The sequence below is a fragment of the Furipterus horrens genome, unplaced genomic scaffold, assembly GCF_987537825.1.
Source record: "Furipterus horrens unplaced genomic scaffold, mFurHor1.1.pri manual_scaffold_3, whole genome shotgun sequence".
NCBI lineage: Eukaryota > Metazoa > Chordata > Mammalia > Chiroptera > Furipteridae > Furipterus > Furipterus horrens.
The window spans coordinates 54600350-54607494 of NW_028327173.1; the positions used below are offsets into that span (position 1 = coordinate 54600350).

The 7145-nt window shown below is 39.6% G+C and overlaps 1 pseudogene; it reads right to left on the minus strand.

Moving 5' to 3' along the window:
* Nucleotides 1–313: 313 nt before the first annotated feature.
* Nucleotides 314–6832, minus strand: LOC150015103 (large ribosomal subunit protein eL8-like; annotated as a pseudogene).
* Nucleotides 6833–7145: the final 313 nt, after the last annotated feature.

Below are 7145 nucleotides of genomic sequence, written 5' to 3' on the forward strand. Positions count from 1 at the left end.
AGTCAAGTTCCACATAACTCCCAAATCTCATGGCCTTTCCTAATTCACAACATGCTTTAGTCCCTGGTTAGAAATATGACATATTGACATAGTATTAGGATGATGAGCATCTTCTACAAACCCACTAATGAAGAGTGTATATGTTTGCCAAACACCACTGGACCAACTTAGAATATATAAAAACACGTTGTTTTGTTGTGTTGATATCTCTTACTTATGACTCAAGTAATACCATTGATTTTATTTATTATTTTGATACTTTTTGAAGGAAATTTTTATTACTTGTATGTACAGAAAACTCAACAGTATACACTTAGCCCAGCTTTGTGGCCGGTTCTTTAGCCTTGGCCTTTTCCAGCTTGGCAATCTAAGCCACTAACTTTGGACCCAGGATGCTGCCTCCCCAGTGGCTGTGAATCTCATCATATCTGTCATTGTAATCGGTCCAGATAGCTTCCAGCATCATAGCCAGGGCTCCTTTGTCTTCCAAGTTAACCTATGTGAAGGCAACAGTGATGCAGATCTTCCAGTGGACTAGATGCCCCAGCCTGGCCTTCCCCTTGATGGTGCAGTAGGGAGCCCTCACCTTCTGACATAGGGCAGGCAGGAAACAAGAAGCTGGATGGGATCCATATTGTGTGCAGTTGCTACCAACTGGGCCTTCTTGTACTTCACCAGGGTGGTGATAGTGTTAAGTCCTGCTCAAAGTACAGGTGGCCTTTTGGTGGACCACCTCCTTTGCCAGCAGCTTTTTTTCTCAGCCTGGGCCAACAACCTCCACTTCTTCCCTTGCTTTGTCTCTGGTATGTACTTGTGGGCCAGCTTAAGCAGCTGAGTAAAACTTCAGGACTGAAGTGAGATCAAGAAGATTTTGAAATCACTAGTTAAAATATTATGCAAGTATTCTAAAACCATTATTCTAATATGTATATTTGCATGCAAATATATAAAACAGTAATTAAAAACTTTAACACATATTTGTGAGTCTCTTTACTGCAGCAGATATCTCTCTCACAGTCAGGTAAAAGTGTCAAAAAATTTGCGGCCCTGTTTTGTTTTTTTAAAATATATTTTATTGAATATGTTGTTATAATAATGCAATTGTTTTCCCCCTTTGCTCCTCTCTGCCCAGTACCCCCTTCCCTTTAGCAATCCCACCCCCCTTAGTTCATGTCCATGGGTCATGCATATAAGTTATTTGGCTTCACCCTTTCCTATGTTATTCTTGACATCCCCCTGTCTATTTTGTACCAACTAATTATGTTTCTTAATCCCTGCACCATTTTCCCATTTCTCTCCCTTCCGCCTCCCAGCTGATTACCCTCCAAATGATCCCCATACCTATGATTCTGTTCTTATTCTGATTTGTTTACTTGGATTTTGTTTTTATTTTTTAGATTCAATTGTTGATAGTTGTGAGTTTGTTGTCATTTTAATATTCATAATTTTGATCTTCTTTTCCTTAAGTAAGTCCCTTTGACATTTCATATAATAGCTTGGTGATGATGAACTCCTTTAGTTTTACCTTGTCTGGGAAGTGTTTTATCTGCCTTCCATTCTAAATGAAAGCTTTGCTGGATAGAGTAATCTTGGTTGTAAGTCCTTGCTTTTCATTACCTTGAATACTTCTTGCAAGTCCCTTCTTGCCTGCAAAATTTCTTTTAAGAAATCAGCTAAAAGTCTTATAGGCACCCCTTTGTAGGTAACTCTCTGCTTTTCTCTTGCTGCTTTTAGGATTCTCTTTCTATCTTGAACCTTTTGCATTTTAATTATGATGTGTCTTGGTGTGGTCCTTTTTGGGTCTAGCTTGTTTGGGACTCTCTGTGCTTCCTGGACTTGTATGTCTATTTCTTTCACCAAATTTAGGGAGTTTTCCTTCATTATTTTCTTATATAATTTTTCAATTTCTTGCTCTTCCTCTTCTCCTTCTGGCACCCTTATGGTTCGGATGTTGGCACGTTTAAATTTGTCCCAGAAGTTCCTAGGCCTCTCCTCATTTTTTTCAATTCTTGTTTTCTCATTCTGTACTGGTTAACTGTTTTTTGCTTCCTTATGTTCCACATCATTCATTTGAACCCCAGTTTCCTTCCCTTCACCATTGGTTTTGTGTGGATTTTCCTTTGTTTCATTTAGCATATACTTCACTTCTTCTTTTATGCGTTTGCCATACTTAAAGATATCTGTCTAGTCTGAGAGCATCTTTATCAGCAGTGTTTGGAACTCTGTGTCTGTTAGGTTGGCTATCTTCTCATCGCTTAGTTCTCCCATTGGGACCTTGATCCATTTCCTCTTTTAGGCCATACTTCTCTGTCTCCTCATCTTGACAGGCTCCTGTGTTTGTTTGCCTCTGTGTCTTAGGTAGAGCTGTTGCACCTGTTACATTGTAAGAGGCAGAGCCTTAAGTATTCATCAGTACAGGGCAACCCATTTCACCATGTGTGATGCTGTATGTAGGCAAGGGGTCTGAGAGAGAACAATGTTGCTTGTTCAGCACTCACCCCCTTTTCAGGCACTTCTCCCACTTCCGTATGGGACTGGCGCCTCTCTAGTTGTTACCCTGGCCGTCATTCCCAGAGTGGGTAGCTCTGTGGATGTTTTAGGACCATGGGGGTTCTTTAAACAAGTGGACTCTGCTGAGAGACCAGCAGTTTCTTCCTCTGTCCCAACCCCCACTAGTTTGCACAGTCAGAAGCAATGATGCTTGATTTTCCCTGGCACTGGGACCATGAGCTGTGATGTCTGGTCTAGTGCTGGGAGCACTCCCCAAGTGTCCCTCCTGACTTTTTAACACATGTGACTGCATTTTCCACCAGCCTGCTGCTGCCGCCACTCCTGCCACCACCACTCAGGATCCTCTCTACCCCGGCTCCACCTCTCCTACCTATCCGGATGAGTATTTCTTCTTTATATCTTCGTTTGTTGGACTTCCATGCAGCTCAGTTTTCTGGAACTCCTGGTTGTCTCTAGTTTTGAGGTAGTTGTATTCTTTCTTAGTTGTGGTGGGAAACACAGTGTGTCTGTCTAGGCCTCCATCTTGGATAAAAGTCCAGGTGTGACCCTGTTTTTAAACAACCACACCAACTGACCTGCTGGCTCTTTTTATCTGGGGATCTGAGAAGCATGTAAAACTCAGGAAGTCCACAACAGAACTTAATAGATTTTTTTCTTGTCCTAATCAGTCAATTTATCCTTCTATGTCTCTTGTTCACTCTGTCATTTAATAGCATTACCATCCACAGTCTCCTAAGTTCGAAATCTGGATTTGATGCTTGACTACTTTTTCTCTTTCAACGTCCTCCCATGCCATCCCATATTCATTCAGTGAAAAAACTTATTTATTTTATCTCACAAACATATTTTGAATTTATTCTTTATTTTTGCTATCATTGTTTTAATCCATACCCTGATCCATTTTATAGCCTAATAACTTTTTTTTTTTCAACATCTTTTGAATCCATTTTCCAACTATAATCTGAGAAACATATTCAAGGTACAGATAGGACCATATCCTTCCCCAGCTTAAACTCATTCACTGACCCACCATCACTTTTAGAAAAACATCCCAGTTTGTTATTATGGCATACCCTGTGCCCATGCATTGTGCCTCTCCTACCTCTCAAGCCTGATATTTAGTTACACCTGTCACCTGAGTGACCTCACATGCCACAGTCACAATCACATTCCCCAGAGCACTAACATTCACTGTGTGTTCACTCTGTGCCAGGCAGGTTGTAAACACTCCATATGCATTAACTCATCAAATATGCACAATAGCCCCATGAAACTGTATCTGTTCACATGATAGCAATACAAAAGTATTTTTGTCCCTCTATGTATTGCATTATTCCATGTTTCCAAGCCTTTTCTCATACAGTTCTCTCTGCTTTTACACCCTTCCATTCTCTCCCTCTCACTTCACTCTTCACATTTCTGATTTCTACTAAGCTTTCAAGATTCAATTTATGGATCCTGTCTTCTAGAAAGAGCTCCCTGACAGTCCAACCTGGTCCTTTCCTTTTATTTTGTTGTACCATATGCATATCTCTATCTCTGTTGTTTATCACTTCATATTGAAACATTCTCTCTCCTACTAAACTGTAAACTTCTTGAGAGCAAACATTTGAGCTACTAACTTTTGTCTTTCAGAATTTAATTCAATGGCTTATTCCTAATAGCTGCTCAATACATATTTGTTGAAGTAAAATTGAGTATGGCCAAATATTTCAGTCATAACATTCTATTCCGTGTCTTACTAAATGGCATCTGGTCAGTCATAATATAGTTGATGTTCTGAATAATACTAATTACCACTATTCTAATGTCTGCACTGGTATTTCTTTATATATAACAAGTTTCTAATTAATTGCACAATCCTAATACTCAAGTTAACAGGCAGAAAATTTTAAAGAATACTCCAAATAAAGCTCCTCTTTTCTATGCATTGGAACTGTGAAATTTTTCCTCTGGCTGGAACGTTTTTCTTCTCCCTTTTTGCTTAATAGACTCCGAATGATCTTTCAAGTCTAGCTTACAAATGATTCCTCAAGGAACTCTGTCCTGACCCCTCCACTGTGTTGTAAAATAACACTAATATGGACCTTCACCGTATGCTCTACCTTTCCTTCCTAGAGCATGGCTAAATAAAATCTGAGCGAACATTTACTTAATCATATTTTCCTTTTCTATTAGAATTCTTTACAAGAGTAAAGAGCATTTTGACATTATCTTGTACCAATCATTCATTCAAACAAAAATTTATTAACAAATCTAATATGTAATAGACACTGTATTGGGGACTGAAGTAAAACAGTGAGTTAGACAATATATCTCTGCCTTTAAGACGTCTGCATATCTAGCAGGAAGAGTAAGCTGCAAGCAAGAAAACAAATAGAAACTATCAGATAATGATAAGTGCTGTGAATAAAATAGGAAATTCAACAGTGAGTAAAAAGTTCAAGGACATGATTTAAAGTTGAGAAGTCATGGAGGGCTTCCCTGGGAAGATGTTATTTGAGCTGGTTCCTAATGGGCGCTCAATAAATATTTGTAAAAACGAAAGGAAGAGAAAAGAAGGCCAATGGAAAGGAGAAATAAAAAAAGAAAGGGGAGAGCTAAGCGACTTTGTTTGTACTTAATGTTCTTTTGCAAAAGCATTCAGGATTGCGGATTCTTCTCTCAAGATGGAGGACTGGTGGCATTCTTCTCTGGGCCTGGTTATTAGTGGGGTGGGGCAGTGGAGAGTAATGGGGGGAAAGCTGGGACAACTGTAATAAAACAACAATAAGAAAGAAATTTTAAAAAGGAACAAAGCTAATGGGGGAAAGGGATGTGTGCTCCCTCTCTGTGATATAAAATTAAAGCATCTTTCAGATGTACATCATGAGAATATGTAGCAAGTTTGGAACTTTTGTTGCCTCTGATCTAACTGACAACGTGTGGGACCAGGACTGACAGGAGGGGGGTGAATCACAGAAAGGCAAACGTCAGGAGCCACCCTCTGATCCCACTTTGCAGTGTTTCTGGAAAGTTAGTTTTTTAAATGATAAAAAGGGAAGATAGTGAAATATTGAACAAAATCTTATCTATCTCATTACTGTGAAAGTTTTATTCTTTGAGGCAGATGTAAAAGAAAATCCCAGACTGCTCCTTTGATGGCCTGTGCATGTGGGTCCTATGAGGTCAATAAAATTCCTTGGCTTCTGTAATCAAGACCAAATCTCCATGTTCTCTACTTAACCTTGGACCCAAAGGGCCTCAGAGTTACAAAGTCAGGGAGGAAATTTTAGTATTGGTATCACTTACCATTAATATTCAAACTTAGTTCTTAGAATAATCTTCATAGCAAGGTTTCTTCTATATTCATATAATAAATTCTCATATCGACAAATACCATTGAATGTTCCTAAAAAGAAATGGTGGAACAGAGAAACAACCTTATAGGAAAATAATAAAATTTGTACCTCTTCTTTTTGAATAATTATGAATCCTCTGTTGTGTAAGTGACCATGATATAGATACTAAACTGTCCTTGTCATAGCCCGTTGGATGAACTTATAGCCTTAAAAAAAAAAAAAAAAACAGCCTAGGTTTTAAAATAAAAAGCTATTCAGAAATTTGAAAGCAAAGAGCCTTGACAGGGTGGTGGGTACAGGGGGGGAATCACTCCATGTGTAAGGAGTAAAGGAATACAAGAAGACAAAGGGAAAGCATGGAATTTAGGGAATACAGACAGGACTGGAAGAGTGAGGAGCAAGAAATGAGAGACTTCAAGCCAGCAGTAGCATCTCATTTACTAAAACCCTCAGGGGCTTCAGTGAATAATACTCTGCAAGTGCAAAGCATTATTATAACTGCATTAGGCTAATAACATAGCAACCTCCTATTTGGGTAAAATACTTGGATGTAGATACTAAATTCTGAGATAGAGGAAAACATTTTATTTAATTAGTGGAAGTCTGATTATCTCTGGATGTGTTCCATTAGTGTGTCTTGGTTATCTGGGTGTATCCATTATCAGGAGTTTGGCTTAACGAGTCTATTCAGTGAGTTCCATCCGAGCATTTTTCTGCTTAACTGCTTGTGGCCAAGTTTCAGGGATCCAGGCCTTAGTTGTCTTCAGGTTTCCTCACACACACTTTGGTAGTTTGTCAGAGCAGTGCTAGCTGTGGAAAATTCCCCATGCATGTGCATCTCAGCTCACAGCTAACAGGAGGTGAGAAATCAGGCGGAGATGTCTTCCAGAACTGAGAGGCCCTCTTGGCATTTCTCTGGCAGCCTCGTGCTTATCATCAGCCAGAACGCAAGCACTCATTAGGCTCTTGATGAAAAGCATCCCCCCAAAATGCCAGCAAATTGTGCCACTGTACTGGCAAGAAATTAAAACTGCTCACAGCAAGTGGAGCCAAGAGGGCTGTTGAAATAAAAGGTAACATCAAGGGTGTGATCATTGACTTACACAGGCATTCAGGATTCAAGATGTGGCTTTCTACTTCACTGGGGAAAGCAGGAGTTCTCTCTTGGCTTGTCAGCAGCAGTCAGTCCAACAGAGGAGCTGACAGGCCAGGCAAGGAGGTGGTCTCAGTGAATTAAGCTCTGTTCTGCTTGAGTAAATTCTTAGGGTTTGGGTTGTTTTCTTTCCCCAAACA